This window comes from Cryptomeria japonica, chromosome 8 (genome assembly GCF_030272615.1).
Source record: "Cryptomeria japonica chromosome 8, Sugi_1.0, whole genome shotgun sequence".
NCBI classification, from domain to species: domain Eukaryota; kingdom Viridiplantae; phylum Streptophyta; class Pinopsida; order Cupressales; family Cupressaceae; genus Cryptomeria; species Cryptomeria japonica.
The window spans coordinates 329505008-329526277 of NC_081412.1; positions in this window are offsets into that span (position 1 = coordinate 329505008).

Here is a 21270-nt window from a genome sequence, read left to right on the forward strand (position 1 = left end):
CTCAATCCAATGGTGACCTCAGATCTGACCCAACAAGATCCAATAATAACCTGCAATAGATACCTCCAAAATGCAAACCCCAAAATTCTCTCAATTGACAAACCAATGGCACTCTAATGGCTTTGATACCATGTGAGACATGGACCAGCTCTGATACCATGTGAGACATGGACCAACTCTAATACCATATGAGATTTTTCCAAGATCAAGAGGCAATGGAAAGCACAAATAAGAGAGACAAAATATATGATAGAAATAAACTGTATTCTATCAAGATGAAAATACTGATCAACTGGCTCATCAATCAATGTTTACAATGAATATGAGCCTTCTTATATAGGCAAGGCTATATGGATATGTGAGCACACAAACATGACATGTGGCTCAATAAGAAACAAGGGTAGGTAGGAAATAAGTGTGGGTAGGTAGGAGAAACAATATAATATTCCACATGAGGTGGACCACTCACTGAATGTGGAGTGTAACAACAAGATCAACACCATAAAAGGTGGAAATTCTCCTACACACACTATCCCAATGTGGCACAAACACCCAAGTGTCTCATACCCAAACTACTACGAAATGTGGCACAAATACCCAAGTGTCTCATGTACCTAAGTAAACTTAAGTAAGGTGTAATAATATCCAAGATGAATAATTATTTACACCAACAAGTTTGATTAATCTACAAACCTAAGAAAAATTTCATTTCCCCAATCATAGACATTTCAAATTCTTAAAAAATTCCATGCACAACTTATCTTCACCTCCAAAAATGATTTCATCAATAAAAACTTCAATAATCAGTATATCATCATCAGTGATTTTATAATATAGATTACTGTCAGCATTACCTTTAGTGAATCCAAGCTTCAAAAGATATTTATCTAACGTTGCATACCAAGCTCTAGGTGTCTGTTTCAATCCATATAAAGCTTTCCTTAACCTGCAAACCATTCTTTTATCATCTGAAAGTGAAAAACCATCAGGTTGCTCAATATAAACTTCCTCATCAAGATCCCCATTAAAAAATATACACTTAACATCCATCTGATAAACCTTGTAGTTCTTATGTGTAGCATAGGCGAGAAATAATCTTGCAGCTTCAATCCTAGCTACAAGTGCAAAAGTTTCACCATAATCAATTCCTTCCTTTTGAGAGTATCCTTTACAACCAATATAGCTTTATTCCTTACAACTTGTCCATCTTCATTCAATTTATTCCTAAAAACCTATTTAGTTCCAATAACATTCTTATTTTTAGGCCGGGGAACTAAAGTCCATGTGTTATTCTTCTCAATTTCATCTAATTCTTCTTCAATAGCTTTCATCCAAAATTCATCTTTACATGCTTCAATTACTGATACCGGTTAAACTTAAAAAATTAAACATACCTCATTAGATGCAAATCTCCTTCTTGTCATCACTCCATTATTCTTATCCCCAATGATCTGATCTTCTGACTCTCTGTTCCTCTTCTCAGTTCTTCAGTTACTATTGAATTTTCTGATACTGCCGAAGTAATTGGTTCAACATTTTGTTTTGGTAAAGGTGTTACCGGTTCAGTTATGATCATTTCCACTGTTGGTTCTTGCTCAGAAACTCTGATTTGATTTCTATTCAGCTCATCCACTTTGACATTAGCACTCTCCACAATTCTCTGCAATCCCTTGTTATAACATCTATATGTCTTGCTTTCATTAGAATAACCAAGAAACATTCCTTCATCACATCTAGGATCAAATTTTCCAATGATATCATCTCTCCTGATATAACATTTACTACCAAAGATTCTGAAATACTTGATAGTTCTGATACTTAAAGATAAGTACAGATGCCAAGCTAATAAGATGAGAGGGGGGGTGAATCATACAAACTTAATCTTCCATAAAAACATCAGATTCAACCTCGGTAACATATACTTCAGTAATATAACCAAAACTGCTAAACATCCAAACTCAAAAGTATATAAACATCATAACACTCATAACACCATATTTAACGTGTACACCCAAATAGGGAAAAACCACTGTGGGATTTCGGACCCACTAAGAAATATACTCTTCTAGAGTATGCTCGATTAAAAGCAAATCCTGTTAAAGATTACAAACACATTGCTAGAAGTGACCCAGTTAAGGGATTTCTCTAAGATCTGTTAGGATCTTCACCTTGTTAGAAGTGACCTTGTTAAAGGATTTCAAACACTCAATTAGAATGTCACCTTGCTAGAGGGTTTTACAAATAAGACTATTAAGTCCACTCGGTTAAGAGATTTTCTGTCACTTTCACAAAATAATAGTAATAAAAATCTATCTGCAACTTCACATCTAAAATGCTAAAGTAGATTCTTATTTGCTCAATACAATATAGACATAGAACTAATCTTGTCCATCTACTGGGCTCTATACTCTGTTATTCAAAATAGATCTTCAACCTTCTGTGCTCGGTAATCACTATGTAGCATCCTTGTGCATACACTTTCCCGCATACATTGTTTATCAACAGTTCCTATTTATAAACAATTTGCCAACCACTTAATCTCCTTCATCACATTTCTCATGATCAATCATAGCCATCGGATCTTCAAACTTTGACCAGGATCAATGTATCCTTCGATCTGAAAACATTTTACCCTGCCTTGGAACTTGCATATATTTCTTGGAAATTGTGCTAGGGTATTGCGGTTCAATCTAAGCTATAGATCTTCTTGTCGATTTTCCTTTGCCATAGATTCTTTAACAAACTTCATTCACGGCATACCAATCATTTAATCATAGCCAGCTCATCAGCTTCCTTCATTAAATAATGCTTTTATTCATTCAATGTATTTTGTTATTACTCGGTTGCAACTCAATAAATACTAAACTTCACTCGGTAGACATTCTGCCTTCATTAACCGATAGCGATAAACTTAGGGTTTACCGACTAGGTTCCTTAGGGTTTACTGACTAAGTTCTTTGCTCAGTAACATAGTATAGTATTAACCTTTCAATCAATAACATATGTAGGATATCAAAACAATCTAATCATCATGATCTCATCATTGTCTAACTCGGTAATAGTTGCCCATTGAATAACTTGTTTCTCCCCTTATCCATCATATTCTTTTTGTGTCTTTTACCGACATCTTTATACTCATCAAATCATACTTCTCAAGATATGGCAACATCATACTGAATTAGAAAATCAATTTCTTGACATCAATGACAAAATAATAATATTAAGACAGTAAAACATCCTTGATTAGTTTTATCCATAATCATCAACAACCTTCTCAATATCCTTATTGAAATGCCAACAATCTCTCCTTGTCTGTTATAATGCCAAATGCCAACAATCTCCCCCTTTGGCATTGATGGCAAAACCAATTGATTCAGATTGCTGTGAGATTCTGAAATGTTGAAATGCTCTCCTCCTGTCATCAAAACTCTCCCCCATACATTGGTCTTCTCCTCTTTTCTTTAGTCTTCTCCCCTTCTCTTCTGTCTTCTCCCCCTTTGACAACAATGCCAAAAAGTAAAGAACTAAAACATAATTTTTTCCTGTACGAAGGGATTTCCTGATGTTATGTGTCAACTTAGTCTCGGTCAAAGCATTATGTCTTCAATTCCTGTTCCCTATATTGTTTCATGTATTATTTCCTGCATGCCTTTAGAAAACATCCTAAAGTGTGTAAATCAGCATCAACTCCTAAAAGATATTCTATAGAGTCATTGAATTGATGCTTTCACCGAACTCGGTCAGTGAGTAGAAGATAGGGGTAGGACCCCTAACTTACTTCTGAGATACTCAAAAGTGTCCCTTGGTAGTGGCTTGGTGAAGACATCTTCTATTTGTTCCTTTGTGCTAACATATTCCAACACCACTTTCTTCTCTTGAGCTTCTTCTCTAAGATAATGATATTTGATAGAGATGTGCTTTGTCTTAGAGTGCATAACATGATTCTTTAAAATGTTAATGGCACTAGTATTGTCACAGAATATAGTTACTGACTCGGTAACTTTCTCATTTATACCTTCCAATAGTTGTTTGATCCATGCTATGTTGGTACAATTCAATGCTGCAGCAACATATTTAGCTTCTATTGTTGACTGTGAAACACATCCTTGTTTCTTGCTAAGCCAACTCACTAGTCTTTCTCCTAAAAAGAAAGCTCCTCCACTTGTGCGTTTTCTGTCATCAATGTTGCCTGCCCAATCAACATCAGTATAAACTTTTAAGTCAAAATCATTTCTTTTCTGATATACTAAGCCATAATCCTCAATGTCTTTCAAGTATCTGAAAATTCTCTTGATTGATGTCATGTGTGTTTCCTTAGGATCTGCAGAGAATCTTGCAACTATACCTACTGCATGTGCTATGTCTGGCCTACTGTGAACAACATATTGCAACTTTCCAATCATGGATCAGTAAAGTGTCTCATCAAAAGATGCAGATTCATCATTCTTTGATAATTTGCAGTTGGTAGTCATAGGAGTACTTACTGGTTTTGAATCCTCCATTCCAAATTTCTTCAAGATTTCTTTTATGTACTTGGATTGAGTAATGAAAATCTCATCTTTCATTTGTAGTATCTGTAAACCTATAAAATACTTTATATCACCGATTAATGACATCTCAAATTCTTTTCTCATTTCATTTCCAAAGTTCTTACATAGAGAGTCATTTCCACAAAATATAATATCATCAACAAATATGGCTGAGATCAGTATTCCATTTTCATCATTCTTCATGTAAATATTGTTGTTTTCACTTCTTCTTATAAAACCAATCTTGATTAAATAAGAGTGCAATCTTTCATACCATTCTCTAGGTGCTTGTTTCAGACCATATAAAGCTTTGTTCAATTTACATACCTGATCTTTATTATTGTCTTCAGCAAATCCTTCAGGTTGTTCGATAAAAACTTCTTCTTCTAATATACCATTCAGAAATGCAGATTTGACATCCATTTGATATACCTTGAAATTCTTGTAAGCAGCATATGCCAACAATGTTCTTACTCATTCAAGTATTGCTATAGGTGCAAAATTCTCACCATAATCAATTCCTTCTTCTTGGACATAACCTTTGCAAACTAGTCTTGCTTTATTTTGAATGACCTCTCCTTTTTCATTTAGTTTGTTTCTGAAAATCCACTTTGTACCAATTACATTTTTGTCCTTTGGTCTTGGGACCAGTGTCCATGTGTCATTCTTCTTGATTTGATCAATCTCTTCTGTCATAGCATTTATCCAATCTTCACTGTTAAATGCCTCTTTCACTATTCTTGGTTCAAATTCAGATATCAGACGTGTTCTATCTCAGTTTTTTCCTTGTCATCACTGGATCATCCTTATCTCCTATAATCTGACTTGGTGCATGATGTCTTCTGACATATTTGGCTAATACAAGCTTGGTAGGCTCTGTATTATCTTCTTCATCACTCAGTAACTGGATATTCTCTGCATTTCCTTCTGCAGTTTTCTCGGTAGGACTTGTCAGTTGAACATAGACAAATTCATCATAATCTTCTGGTTCCTTAGAATTTCCTTCATCATTTCTTTCTGCAAATTCATCAATTTTCACATTTGCACTTTCTACTATTTTTTTAGATGATTTGATCAGACATTTAAATGTTTTACTTCTAGAAGAATAACCAAGAAATGTTCCTTCTTCACATTTCTGATCAAAATTGCCATTTCTATCATCCTTGTGTACATAGCATCTACTTCCAAAGATTTTAAAATAACTTACATTAGGTTTCTTGTCATACCAGATTTCATATGGTGTCTTCAAAGGACCTTTCTTCAGTTGTACTCGGTTCAGGGTGTAAACTGTTGTGCTTATTGCTTCTCTCCAAAATGTTTGTGGCACTTTCTTTTCAATCATCAGGGTTCTGGCACAATCCACAATAGATCTATTTCTTCTCTTAGTTATTCCATTTTGTTGTGGAGTTCTCGGTGCAGAGACTTGTCTTTTAATACCATGATCATTGCAGAATAAGTTGAACTCATTAGATGTGAACTCTCCTCCTCTATCCGATCTAAGACATTTTAGTTGTCTTCCTATTTCATTTTCAACTCTTGCCTTGTACCATTTAAACATTTGAAAAGCTTCTGATTTTTATTTTAAAAACATTACTAACATCATCCTTGAGTAATCATCCACAAATAATATGAAATATTTATCACCATAATAACTTTAAACTTTCATAGGACCACAAAGATCAGTGTGTACAAGATCTAAAATTCCCTTAGAAGTGTAAGACTTACTTGTAAAGCTTGATCTTGTCATTTTATCCATTTGGCATCCTTAGCACATAGCATTCTCAGGTTTTTCCAAACTCGGTAGACCTCTTACTCGGTGCATCTTGCTTATTTTGATCAGATTATCAAAATTTACATGACAAAATCTTTTATGCCATAACCAAGTATCATCTATCTTTGCATACAAACATTTATTCCGAGTTGAGTCAAGGTGAAATGTGTTACCTTTTGTTTGTGTCCCGGTAGCAGCTAACTTTCCATGCTTGTCATGAACTTTGACAATTCCTTTATGAAATTCTATTCGGTATCCTATATTGTTTAGCTTTGCTACACTCAACAAATTGTATTTCAAACCTTCAACCCAATAAACATCATTGCATCTTGCATTGTCAAGAAGTGTTATGGATCCTTTACCTCTTACTGAACATGGTGCATCATTACCAAATCTTACGTAGCCTCCATCATAGTCTTCTAACATAACAAACTTGTGTTTATCACCTGTCATGTGATGTGAGCATCCACTATCTATGATCCAAGAATCATTAGTATTTATGTGAGATATTAGGGCTTTTTCTTCATACCTTTCTTCATCTGATCCATCTTTGATAGCCACATAAACTACTTCCTCTGTATCAGTTTCATCTGATTTATCATCATTGGATTCCTCATCGGCTATTAAGCATGACTTTCTATCTCTTCTTCTGAGGTCTCGGTGTCCTCTGTAATGATTATCTTTCTGTCTATCATCTCAATAATCTCTCTTTTCAGTAGAATCTTTGTCAGGACAGTTAGAAGCCATATGTCCTATCTTATCACAATTGAAATATTTCAAGGGTAGTTTTCCTTTATACTTACCTTTGCCTCTCGATAACCTTCTGGCTAATAGTGCTTCAAACTCTTCTTGCTTTCTGATTTCCTCATACAATTTTTGTACTTCCTCTATGTTCTTGTGAAATCTTTCACTTGCTCCACTGTGATCCCCTTTAGTGTACTTACTCATTCTATCATTGTAATCATCAGATTCACCAATATGAAAAGAACTAAATACAAGTTCAACTTTATTTATCGATGACCCACTGTTATCAAAGTTAATTAACTCAAATGCATGTATCTTACCAATAGTAGCATCTAAAGAAACTGGCATATTAGGTACATACCTCAATTCATTGATTGTAGAGACTCGGATTGCATAAGCTGGTAGAAAGGTTCTTAACAACTTACTTGTTATATCCTTTTCTTCAATAGTTCCACTTGCTCCTTTGATTTGATTGACAATCTCCTTTAGTCTTGTACTGTATTGGGTTATGTTCTCACCTTCATTCATCCTAATAGATTCAAGTTTTCCTCTTAGACTATCCACTTTTGCTCTTTGAACATGTTCATCTCCTCCATACACATATATGAGCTTGTCCCACATTGCCTTTGCATCATTGCAGCCTTCTAGATCATTAAACTCTGAATCGGTCAATGTAGATGTTATTTCAATCATTGTTTGGATATGTTCTTGCTTTTCTTTTATCTCTTCCATTGTCAATGGATAGGTGCTTGATGTGATGAAATCATTCTCCAGATAATATATAGCATATTCTCCAACTCCTGATAGGTGCAGCTTCATCCTTTTCTGCCATGTAGAGAAACTTGACTTGTTCAACTTTGGTACATCCCTCTTATACATCTTTGGATCTTTCCCTCAAGTACCTTTAAACTTTTTCTTTTGGAGTCCAAAGCTCTGATACCAATTGATAGTTATGATACTTAAAGATAAGTATAGATGCCAAGCTAATAAGATGAGAGGGGGGGGTGAATCATACAAACTTAATCTTCCATAAAAACATCAGATTCAACCTCGGTAACATATACTTCAGTAATATAACCAAAACTGCTAAACATGCAAACTCAAAAGCATATAAACATCATAACACTCATAACACTACATTTAACATGTAAACCCAAATAGGGAAAAACCACTATGGGATTTCAAACCCACTAAGAAATATACTCTTCTAGAGTATGCTCGGTTAAAAGCAAATCCTCTTAAAGATTACAAACACATTGCTAGATGTGATCCGATTAAGGGATTTCCCTCAGATCTGTTAGGATCTTCACCTTTTTAGAAGTGACCTTGTTAAAGGATTTCAAACACTCAATTAGAATGTCACCTTTCTAGAGGGTTTTACAAATAAGACTGTTAAGTCTACTCGGTTAAGAGATTTTCTATCACTTTCACAAAATAACAGTAATAAAAATCTATCTGCAACTTCACATCTAAAATGCTAAAGCAGATTCTTATTTTCTCAATACAATATAGACATAGAACTAATCTTGTCCATCCGCTGGGCTCTATACTCTGTTATTCAAAACAGATCTTCAAGCTTCTATGCTTGGTAATCACTATGTAGCATCCCTATGCATACACTTGCCCACATACATTGTTTATCAACAGTTCCCTATTTATAAACAATTCGCCAACCACTTAATCTCCTTGATCACATTTCTCATGATCAATCATAGTCATTAGATCTTCAAACTTTGACCAGGTTCAATGTATCCTTTGATCTGAAAATGTTTTACCCCACCTTGGAACTTGCATATATTTCTTGGAACTTGTGCTAGGGTATTGCGGTTCAATCTAAGTTGTAGATCTTCTTGCCAATTTTCCTTTGCCATAGATTCTTTAACAAACTTCATTCATGGCATACCAATCATTTAATCATAGCCAGCTCATCAGCTTCCTTCATTAAATAATGCTTTTATTCATTCAATGCATTTTGTTATTACTCGCTTGCAACTCGGTAAATACTAAACTTCACTCGGTAGACATTCTGCCTTCATTAACCGATAGCGATAACCTTAGGGTTTATCGACTAGGTTCCTTAGGGTTTACCGACTAGGTTCTTTGCTCGATAACATAGTATAGTAGTAACCTTTCAATCAGTATAGTAGTAACCTTTCAATCAATAACATATGTAGGATATCAAAACAATCTAATCATCATGATCTCATCATTGTCTAACTCGGTAATAGTTGCCCATTGAATAACTTATTTCTCCCCTTATGCATCATATTTTTTCTGTGTCTTTTACCGACATCTTTATACTCATCAAATCATACTTCTCAAGATATGGCAACATCATACTGAATTAGAAAATCAATTTCTTGACATCAATGACAAAATAATAATATTAAGACAGTAAAACATCCTTGATCAGTTTTATCCATAATCATCAACAACCTTCTCAATATCCTTATTGAAATGCTAACAATCTCTCCTTGTCTGTTATAATGCCAAATGCCAACAATACTTAACTTTAGGTGTATTGCCAAACCATAATTCATAAGGTGTCTTACTGGTTTCTCCTTTGATATGTACTCTGTTGAATGTATAAACCATTATGCTCACTGCTTATCTCAAGTAGATATGAGGTAGACTAGATTTAATCATGATTGTTGGAGCAGTATCGAAGATAGTTTTGTTCTTCCTTTCCACAACTCCATTCTGCTGAGGTGTCCGGGGAGCAGAAAATTGCCTCTTTATACCATGCTTCTCACAAAAGTTAGTAAACTCATTGGATGTGAATTCTCCACCATGATCTGACCTTAAACATTAAATCTTCAATTATGTCTTTGTCTCAACTTTAGCTTTAAATATTTTAAACTTTTCAAAATCCTCAGATTTCTCCCTTAGAAAAGTAACCCACATCATTCTAGAATAATCATCAATGATTAGCATAAACTATCTATCACCTTGAAAACTTTTAACTCTAGCAAGGCCACACAAATCAGTATGAATAAGATCAAGAACATCATTATATTTGTCTGGTATGCTCTTAAAAGAGGTTCTGACCTATTTTCCCATTTGACATTCTTTACATACTATATTATAGGGCTTCACAATCTTAGGTATATCTCTAACTGCCTTAGTTGAACTGATTTTCACATTGCAATCAAAATTCACATGACATAGCCTTTTATGTCATAGCCAATTCTCATCAATTTGTGCAATCAAACATGTCTTCTCGTCTAAGTTCAAATGAAATATATTACCTTTTGTTTGTGTACCGGTTGCAATCTCCAAACCAAATTTGTTAATGATTTTGAATTTTCCATCCTTGAACTGTAATTGAAATCCCTTATCAACCAATTTTCCTACACTCAAAAGATTATGCCTTAAACCTTCAACATAATAAACATTATTAGTATTGTGCTTACCATCCAATTATATAGTTCCTTTTCCCTTCATCATGCATGCTTTGTCATCTCCAAATCTAACTAGACCGTCATCAAATTCTTGCAAAGATAGAAACTTCCTTTTATCTCCAGTCATATGATGTGAACAACCACTGTCAATTACCCATTCATCCTTATCTTGAATTTAGGCAGCAAGTGCCTTCTCTTTAGGTACATTCTCTTCTAGTGCTAGAACATCTTCCTTGATAGCCAGGAACACTCATTCTTTTCCATTGCCAGAACCACTAGCAGAGTCTTGTGTCGGTTCATCATCAGAATCAATCACACCTTCCTCATCCGCTATGTAGCATGATTTATCTTTGTTTTTCATGTACTTATAATTGTTCTGATATCCAAGGTTAGGCTTAAAAGATATTTTATCTCTCTCTCTTCAAAAATTGAAGTCCTTTCAGTACATCTAAATGCAAAATGACCTATCTTATTACATGCAAAACATTTAAAAGGTGTTTTTCCTTCATACTTACTTCCTACCAGTCCTTTAGGTACTCTTCTAGCAAACAGGGCTTCTAGTTGCTCAAATTCTTCATCTTCTCTCTTCATATAATCCAATTCCTTTGCATATAAAGATTTCTAATCTTTCTTGTTGGTTGATGATGTAGATGCATGAAAAGAAGGTTCAGACTTCACAGCTCTAGAAGGTCCAAATTCTTCAAGCTCAAAAGAAGATAATTTTCCAATCAAGATATCTCTATTGATAGAAGTATTAGCCATTGTTCTTGATTCATTAATTGTAGTAGCATTCATCTTATAAGCCAGTGGTAAAGCTCTTAGAACTTTAGAAACAATCTCATCTTCACTCAGAGTTCCACCACAACATTGAATTCCCATAACAATCTCATTTACCCTTTCCATGAATGTAGTACTCCTTTCATCTTCTTCCATCTTCAATTTTTCATATCTCACCTGGTAACCATCAAGTTTAGCAATATTCATAGTAGGGTCACCTTTATTAACAGTCTCCAACTTGTCCCATATAGCCTTTGCAGATGATTTATCAATTAATCCCATTATTTGTTGATCAGAAAGTGCATACAAGAGGGCTTCTCTTGCTCTACAATCATTCTCAAGCTCCTTATCCAAGTTTGTCGTAGGAGGATTGCCAAATGTTGGATTATGAGTTACACCATTATTTGAGATCTCCCTAATCTCCTTACTAATAAATCTCAGATGAGTCTCCATTTGAATCTTCCATACTTTGTAATTTGTTCCATCAAGCTTAGGACTATCTCTCCGAAAGATAGCAGCAGATGAACTAGATGAACTTGAATTGTTAGTCGCTATAGGATCTTCCTCAAGCGGTTAAGCTTTTGCAGGGAGGACTAGAGCTCTAATACCAATTGTTAGACAATTCAAATAACTGGAAGACAACTAAGAGGGGGGGTGAGTCAGTTGTCACCAGATTACTAGAACCTTAAGCAATTAAAACATTAATACCGGAACCCAAAAGATCAATACCGGAATGCATAAACCAATTACCAAAATAGCAGATAAACCAATTAAGCATAAATAATAATTAGAGAATAAATACCATCCACATGACACCAATATTTATACGTGGAAAACCTGGTAAAGGTAAAAACCATGGTGGGAAGCCTACCTACAGTCAGATAATACTTCTGCAGTAAGTATGTAAATTACAATTGAGGGGCCTGCACTTGTAGGAAGGCCAACAACCTAGAGTGGCAATGCACTGCTCAACACAAAAGGAGTCTCACTGACTACATAGAAATCCAGACTACAATCCAGAGAAATGAATGAACTGCAAAGATAGCATCTCCTATGCCTGAGTAAAGGTTTGGTTAAGCTCAATATCGGAGGACTAAATCCTCTTACATAAACCCAACTTGATCACCAATGATCGCCCAAATCCTCAGCCTGAATGATTATTACATTATTTGCTCCTTATATCCCATGATATGATCTACAGTGAGATCTTACATCATATATACACAAACCCTTGACCATAAACAATAAGGTTGGCCACGAGACAATAAAACAATTACATAATTACAAAACATGTCGGCCAGAGACCAAACAAATAATATCTAACCCATAAGATATCCCGGAAACACATCGAGAAGTCCAATCCACACATTACATTAAGTCAGTCCATAACCTAGACAATACCAGGACCCAATATAGGTCCACACATGCCAAACCAATAATCCCAATCCGCCAAGTCTCGAACATGATCACCATCAGCATCCTGAATCTCCATTAGAAGCCCCACCAACACCACTTATGCATATTATCAAGGATCTTCAACAAATATTTGTCAGTGAAACCCCCACCAGAACATCAAACCAAGCTTACCAACATACAGGATAGCATCTGATCACCAGATCAAAACCAACTGACTAAACATGAACGTGAATATGCCAATTCCATGACCCAAACATACTGGATGATGATCCAATCCAACCAGAAACCAAATAGCCTACTGGGACCAAAAGGATACCAGTAAACAACCAAAATAGCTAGTGTTGACATCAATGATAAAACATCAATGCAACACATAATCAATTCCTCCAAATGGCCAACACTATAGTCTCAGGAGTGATTCATGAAGTCATGGACACTTATCCTGTGCCTATCATAGACTGATTGAGATGTGATTTAGAGATGTGGTTTATCATACTTACTAGACATGCCCCGATATACCATTAACCAGGGTTTGTTAACAGCATTGGTAGAGAGGTGTCATAGTCATACGAACACCATTCATTTGGCGACCAATGAGATGACAGCTACACCAGAGGACTATTATCTGATTTTTTAGATTCCTATGGTAGGAGATTTGCTACCATATGAGCAGATCGGGGAGGGTGGCACAGAGGCTCTCTGATGGGTATTGCATGATGATCAGATAAGTGGCTACGAGATCCCTTGGTAGGAGTTTTTTGATTTGGGTTACGCTCCTCTACCATTAGTACTAGTAGGTTTCATCAGTGGTTTCCTTTGTCTTGATTGTAGGTCAAAGGGACCAGCCATTGGATGGGGATTGGTTCTGGAGGAGATGGTGACTTAGGGATGCAAGTTTACATTGGGGTCTTGTATGTTGGCCCACCTATATAGAGAGCTCTACCAGGTAGTATATTTGGGATGTACTAGTCTATCAACTAGGGTGAATTTATTACAAGTGTGGGCATGGAAGCATATACTAGTGTTGAGACCGCTTGCGGACAAAGATAGGCCAGTTATTTGTGCATATGCATATGGTTATACAGGTGTAGTTGTCTAGTGTAACCTGGGAAAACTAAAGCACTAGCGTAGGGCTTTAGATGACATTGATACGGTCATCTGGAGACCATATATGGATTTCTAAGTGTGGGTTGAGGATGGGTTAGAGATGCCCTATGTATATATGTTTAGGTATTTGATTGGATGGACACCCTTTATTATTGAGAGATTCTTGCATATCCGCGTTCATCGACAGTATGATAGACAATAGGGGATGCCATGGGGAGCCTCTTTGTATGCTCGTCAGTGACAGGATGTGTCAGAGTGGGGGCCTACCCTAGATAGTTTAGCAGTTGTGGATGAGTACATGACTCTGGCAAGATAGATATGTGATTATGGGGTTGGGGTAGTGGATGTTGGGATGATAGAGGAGTTCTCATCTTACTTCATGGCACATGCAGTGGCTCATATATTTAATCTGGCAAATTTGTTGCTAGCTTTTGATGATGAGGAGGAAGAGAGGCCACAAAGGCAAGGGGGTCCTAGGCAGAGAGAGGAGGATGAGGGAGAGGAGGGAGGAGGTGGAGGTGGAGGGGGTGGTGGAGGTGGTGGCAGAGATGGTCACGTGCTTGGTGAAAGTGGGAGTGTGGGGATAGGTGTGGTGCTATCTACTATGGGAGGGATGGAGGGTGATACGGAGGGTGGTAGACGACCCGCCCAGAGGAGGAGATATGACGTTCTTCCTCCACTAGCACCTTAGACAGGGATAGGTGTAGCTAGGACCATGACACATGTACCTATTTAGATTAGGGTGTCGACCCACCAGAAGGATGCTTATATTAGGGTGCTACAGGTCTCAATTCAATAGTTTCATGCACAGGTGCTAGCATAGCAATGATAGATTGTGTAGCTACAAGAAGAGAGGGATACAACAGTAGAGCATCAAGGGTGAGAAGAGGCCCTTGCTAACAGGTTGGATAGAGCCACTGCAGGCGCCCCACTTCGGGACACACTAAGGGAGATACAATACTCAGCCAAGGAGGCCGAGTATTATAGGCATTTGTATGAGGATATGGTCCCTCGACAGCATAGAGCTCTTAGCTACAATGCAGTGGCATCCACTCAATCCAGACGTAGTCATTCAAGGATGGAGAGAAGAGGCGTTATAGGGTCGGCACAACATGATCCATCTGGTGGAGATCTGGGAGCTAGGACATCTATTGCTAGACCTTCTTCCTCAGGAGATAGTCACACCTGAGAGACATTCTTTGTTGTATTGATCACCTTTGTTGTACTAATAGACATGAGACTCACTGTACATTTTGACAATTTTGTGAGATATATATAATATATGGCATTGATTTTCTTTGATCCACATGTGATGTGTTATTGATGATAATTGATTTATGATGTGCATGATTTGATATGATGATACTATGAGGATGATTTAGATCCTTAGATAATAATGATGTTCTTGATCTCTTAATGTTGATAATTACATGATGATGTGCATTGTGAATGCATGGTTCATGATGGAATGGTTGATAATGTGATGATGCATTGCTATGTTATTGATATGTATGGTGTTTACTTTGATATTAGATGTGATGTTATCTAAATGTTATGATGTGAGATGTATCTTGAAAATGAGATGTAGATGATAATGATAATGATAATGAAATGAGATTTATCTTGAAAATAAGATGTAAATGATATTGATAATGATATGAGATGTAAGATTAAATTGATATGCAACTTAATGTAAGTTTAAGATGATATGCAACCTATTGCAATTGTATGTAACTAATTTGATATAAATGCAACTAAATGATCACTTTAATTCTATCGTTGTCATTCTTGTTAGTCACTTGTTTGTGCTCCTTTTGTCATCATTGAGTTTTTTGATATATTGAAAGTTAATACAAGCATCATGGTATAATTAAACCATGATGACTCGAGTACAACTTACATGATTTTTGATATTGCAAGATGACACAAGCGTCAAGGTATAATTTGAACCAAGATGACCTAGTGTTTCTTGCATAAAACAGACAAGAGTTAACCATTTTTATGTGCAAAATGGAAAATGTCTTCAATGATATTTTTCCAATCATGTCTCGACAAAAATTTGCACCATATGAATGACCGCCTCATAGACAAAAATCCAAAGAAAATATCATATTCCTTCATTGCTTCTTTAGCTCAGTGCATCCTTGAGTAGCTCAGGAGCTCTAATGATTCAGAAATCAAGATACAAATAGTCAAAACTTTATGCCAAATGTAAACAAATCATAATTCAGATTATATCATCCATCGTGTGTGTGTTGCATTTGTAGTTGGATAATGATCCTATTTTCTATTCTGATAAGTAATTTTGACATTGGTTTCCTTAGTATGTTGTGATCCTTGTTTGTTGTCTGAATGTTAAAGCGAGATGAATGTTGCCCCCAGTTATGGACACTTGTTGATGTGGATATATACATTTATCACCAAGCCATGGTGGGATATGATATGGATAATTGTTTAGATAATCAAGCACAGTGACTATGCTAAGTATGTCCAAGATAATGATTCATGTATAAGTGTTTTGTGATGGCTATGGGCTTCGGATCAGATGTATTAAAGATATGATACAAGTACCAATAAATGGAGGAGTCATTCTCTCACAAGTGGCACTTGTTACCAAGTTTTCACCACTTGTTTTTATTGCACTTTTTTTATTTTTCATTTGATTTTTTATTTTTTTGTGTCACAAGGTGCCTGTTTGCCAGGTTTTCACCTTAGTGACAATTTTTGATACTTTTTTTAATTTATTTTTTGTTTTTTTGCTTGATCCATAAATTGGACAACTCAAGTGTAAAATTTCTTCAGATGGATGTTATTGGTTGGCTCCTCAAGCACATCCACTTCTAAAGTTGACAACTGATATGCTCTTGATCCATAGGTTGATATGATGACAAATGGTCCCAACCAGTTGTGCTCAAACTTCCCTTTCTTCTCTCGATCTTTCTGATTTCAAGGATCTTCTTTTAGGAATAGATCACCAATTTTGAAAGCCCTTGGGATGACTTTGTGATTATAGCTTTTGCACATTCATTGTTGATATGCCTTGAGATAGTCATAGGCACATTGTCGTTTTTCATCAAGAAGCTCTAGTTCATGCAACCTGTTCACTTGATATTCCTCATCTAGTATGAGGCCCTTCAAAGATACTCAAAGAGATGGGATTTCTACCACAAGAGGCTAAATTCCTTCTGAACCATACACCAATTAATATGGTGTAGCCCTTCTACGTGTGCGGATACTCATTTTGTAGGCCTAAAGGGTCGGATTGAGTTGTACATGCCAATCCTTGCTAGCATCATTCACTGTTTTCTTGAGGATTTTTTAGGATTGCTCTGTTTGATGCTTTTGCTTGGCCATTCCCTTGTGGGTAGTATGGTGTATAAAAGTGATGTTGGATTTTGAATCATTCGCATATCTCTTGCACATCTTGATTCTTGAAAGGACATCCATTATCTGTGATGATGGAACTAGGAATGTCATATCTGCAAATGAGATAGTTGAGGATGAATGATGAGATCTGCTTTCCAATCACGATGGTCATTGGGACTACTTTGATCCACTTGGTGAAGTACTTTGTGACGGTGATAATGAACTTAAGTCCATTTGAAGAGGAAGGATGAATCTTTCCCACTAGATCAATTCCCCATTGACAGAAAGGCTAAGATTTGGTGAATGGTTGCAACTCCTATGTTGATACATGTATGAGGTTACTATGAATTTGGCATTTAGTACATTTCCTATCAAATTGATAGGACTCTCTTTCCATTGTCGGCTAGTAATATCCCATTCTCAGAAGTTTCTTGGTGAGAGGAGGACCACTTGAATGTGTACCACAAATATCTTCGTGAAGCTCATGTAAGGAAGAGTCAGATTTGTTACGATCGAGGCATCGAAGAAGAGTACCATCTAGACCTCACTAGTAAAGTGTGTCAGCGGTTAAGGTATAGTGGGGGGCTTGTCGGATGAAGCTTTGTTTTTTGTTGCGAGATACGTCGGGTGAGAGGGTATTGTTTTTGAGATAGTCATAGATCTTCCCGTATAAAGGGGAATCAGTATCGATCAAGGCACATATGACTTGGGATGCAAAATTGTCATAGGCTGGGGAAAACAATTGCTCCACTAGGAATTCATAACGATTCTATTTATCTAGAATTTGTAGAAGTGAGGAGATAGTGGCCATTGCATTGGTAACTCTATTTTCCAATCTTGGAATCTTCTCAAAGGTGATGTGCACAAAGTACTTTTTGAAGTCATCCACCATTCTCTTGTAAGGTATTAGCTTATCATCTTTCTTCTGATAGTCATCATTGATCTGATTGATAACTAATTGATAATCCCCATATACTCTTAACTCTATGATTCTCCATTCTATAGCTACTTTGATTCATGTTACCAGGGCTTTGTATTTAACAATGTTGTTGGTGCATGGAAACATTAGTCTGTAAGATCTCGGAATTATGTGCCCTTGTGGAGTGACAAACATGATGTCAGCACTTGATCCATTTTGTGTATAGGATCCATCAAAGTATAGGGTCCATTGCTTGGGTGTGATAGTGAGTACATCCATATCTAGAAATTCCACCTATAGTGGGTGTTGTTCTGGTAGTGGTGCTTCTCCCAATTGATCTCCAATTGTTTTTCCTTTGATAGCCTATCATTCTGTGTACTAAATGTCAAACTCACTTTGGATCATGAATGATTTAGCTAATCTTCCTATGAGAGAAGCCTTGTTGAATAGATACTTGAGAGGATCGATCTTTGCTACCATCTTGATTGTGTGGGCTAACATATAGTGGTGGAACCTTTGAGAAGCAAACACCACTGCTAAGCAAGCCTTTTCGATGAATGTATAATTGATTTCATATATGTTCAAAGTCTCGTTGATGTAATAGATAGCCCTTTCTTTTCCTATTGGATCTTTTTGTGCTAGCAGTGCCCCAATGATACTTTTTTTGTTGATATATAGACGATGAGTGGCTTGCCTGCTATTGGTGGTACCAAAACTAGTGGATTCATCAAATATTATTTGAGCTAGTGGAATGATTCTACACATTTGTCTTCCCATCTAAAAGGTATATTCTTATGAAGTAGATGATTGAATGGAAAAAAATTTATCTGCTAACTGAGCAATCAATTGTCCGATGGATTGTAGCCTGCCCTGCAGAGATCGTAGCTGGCTAATGTTTTTAGGAGGTGGAATCTCTATGATAGCCTGAACCTTTACTAGACCCAGTTCGATGTCTTTTTCTGATACAATGTAGCCCAAAAGTTTGTCAGATGTGACCCTGAAGACACACTTCTTAGTGTTTAATCTAACATTGAATTGCTCCAATTGTTGAAAGAATTTATCAAGGATGTCTAGGTGTTCAACTCTTGTGAATGATTTAGCTAGCAAATCATCTACATAATCCTCCATGAAAGTATGCATCATGTCATGGAAGATTGATGTCATGGCTCTTTGATAAGTTGCACCAGCATTTTTCAAGCTAGAAGGCATGACATTCCAGCAATATCTTCCCCATGGACATGTGAATACAGTTTTATCTTGATCCTCTAGAGCTATCTTAATTTGGTTGTAGCCCAAAAAATTGTCCATGAGTGATAGCATTGTGTGCCTTGTTGTTAGATCAACAATGGTGTCAATGCTTGGGAAAGGAAAGTCATCTTTTGGATATGCCTTATTGAGTTCTCTGAAGTCTATACAAATCCTTATGCTTTTATCTAGTTTAGAAATGAGTACAATGTTTGAGATCCATTTGGCATAGTTTTTAGGCCCGATGAATCTGACATAATAACTTCTTCAGTTTTGCTCTGACTAATAATGCCACATGTGGATTAATTCCTCCTTAATTTATGTTTGACAAGTTTATCTCCAAGATCGATGGACAAGTGATGCATGATTAGATTCAAATCTACCTCTGGCATGTCAGCATAAGACCAAGCAAAATTGATTTGCTTCTCCATGAAGAATTTAACAAAATTTGGTTTTTCTTTTTTTCTGAGTGATTCTGCTAGATGTATGGTTTTGGCTACCACTTCAGTGCTGATATTTATTGATTGAGTTGGCTCAATCAAGATTGGTGATCTCTCTTAGTAATGTTTAGGAAGAGTGTCAAGTCTCCCATCTTTAGGTGCCTCAAAAAGTTTTTCACCTTCAAATACGTCCTTTATTTTTATTTTTTTGTTTTCGCAATCTAACACTGCCATTAAATGGTTTTCACCATTAGATCCATTTTTAATTAATTTTTGTGATAGATACTTGGCACTCCCCTAATTGCAGATATCGTTATGTGGTTCACTAGTGGAGCATGTTTCCAGGTCGATTGAGCACAGGTATTGGATAATTGACTCATCATTTGGGAATATTGGTATATCATGATGTTCGGGTTCTTACCAGTCTATGAGGTCAGGATATATGAGAGGTAAGGAGTCATTTGGCGGGTTAAGATCAGTTGTTGTAAGTGTCATGATGGAGACATCGTCATAGTTGTTTGGGATATCGATGAGGTCTCTGATATTCTCAAGGTCTTCGATGGTACTCTCCTCGACATTGCCTTGTTCGTATTGTCGTTGCTCATTCTCACTAGCCTCATAGATATGTTATGGTCCGAATTCAAATGATCGAGATCTTGAACCTTGTCCCTCATGAGAAATGGGTGTGTATGTGTGAATTGTATCCACCTCAATATCTTCAGTAACATCAAAACAGGTGTCCCACTCATACTCATTGTAATCTATTTCAGAATCACTATCCCAGGTGGCTTTACTAAATCTTACAGGTATGTTGTATAGTGAGAAAAGATCATTGATAATTGACACAAGTTTAGTAGCTTGTTCTGATTCAGGATCAATGCTTGCTTGTACGCTTTGAATTTGTTCATACATCATTTCCTTTCTTTGAGTAGAAATTTCCTTAGGTCATGGTTTGACCTTGGTTTGATCATATTCTTGTACATGATGTACTTTCTTATAAGAAGCTTCCTCCCTTTGGATAGCAAGTTCTTCTTGTCGCCTCTCATTTTCTTCATGTTGTTGCTCCTTTCTTGTCTTTTATGATGCTTGGTGCAGCGCTTCTTGCCATGAGTCTTTGTTATGTTTTTCTTTTCTTTCCATTGAGGTTTTTTATGGTGATCTTTCTTGCACATGCGGAACATGTTGGCCATACCCAAGTCTTGTTTTGTCTTTTATAAATTGTGAACGGGGTTGTATGGGTTCTATGATGCCTTCTTGATGCTTTCCAATAGGTCCTTTTCCTTTGTATCCCATTCGTTGCATGATCTGGAACCCATTTCCATATTGTTTTGTTGGCATGATTACCTCTAGGGTAGAAGCTTTGATTTATTCATCATCCTTGTATAGCCAGCTAAAGATGTCTTTATTATCTTCTTATTCTTTGACCAGTGTGCCCATTTAGATAAATTTACCATCAAAATTTGTGATGGGTCATGTTTCCTAATGTTTTGATGTGGAAGGTTGTCCATAAGACCTTGGTGAAGTTGGCAACTTAGATAGACACAAGGGTTCAAAA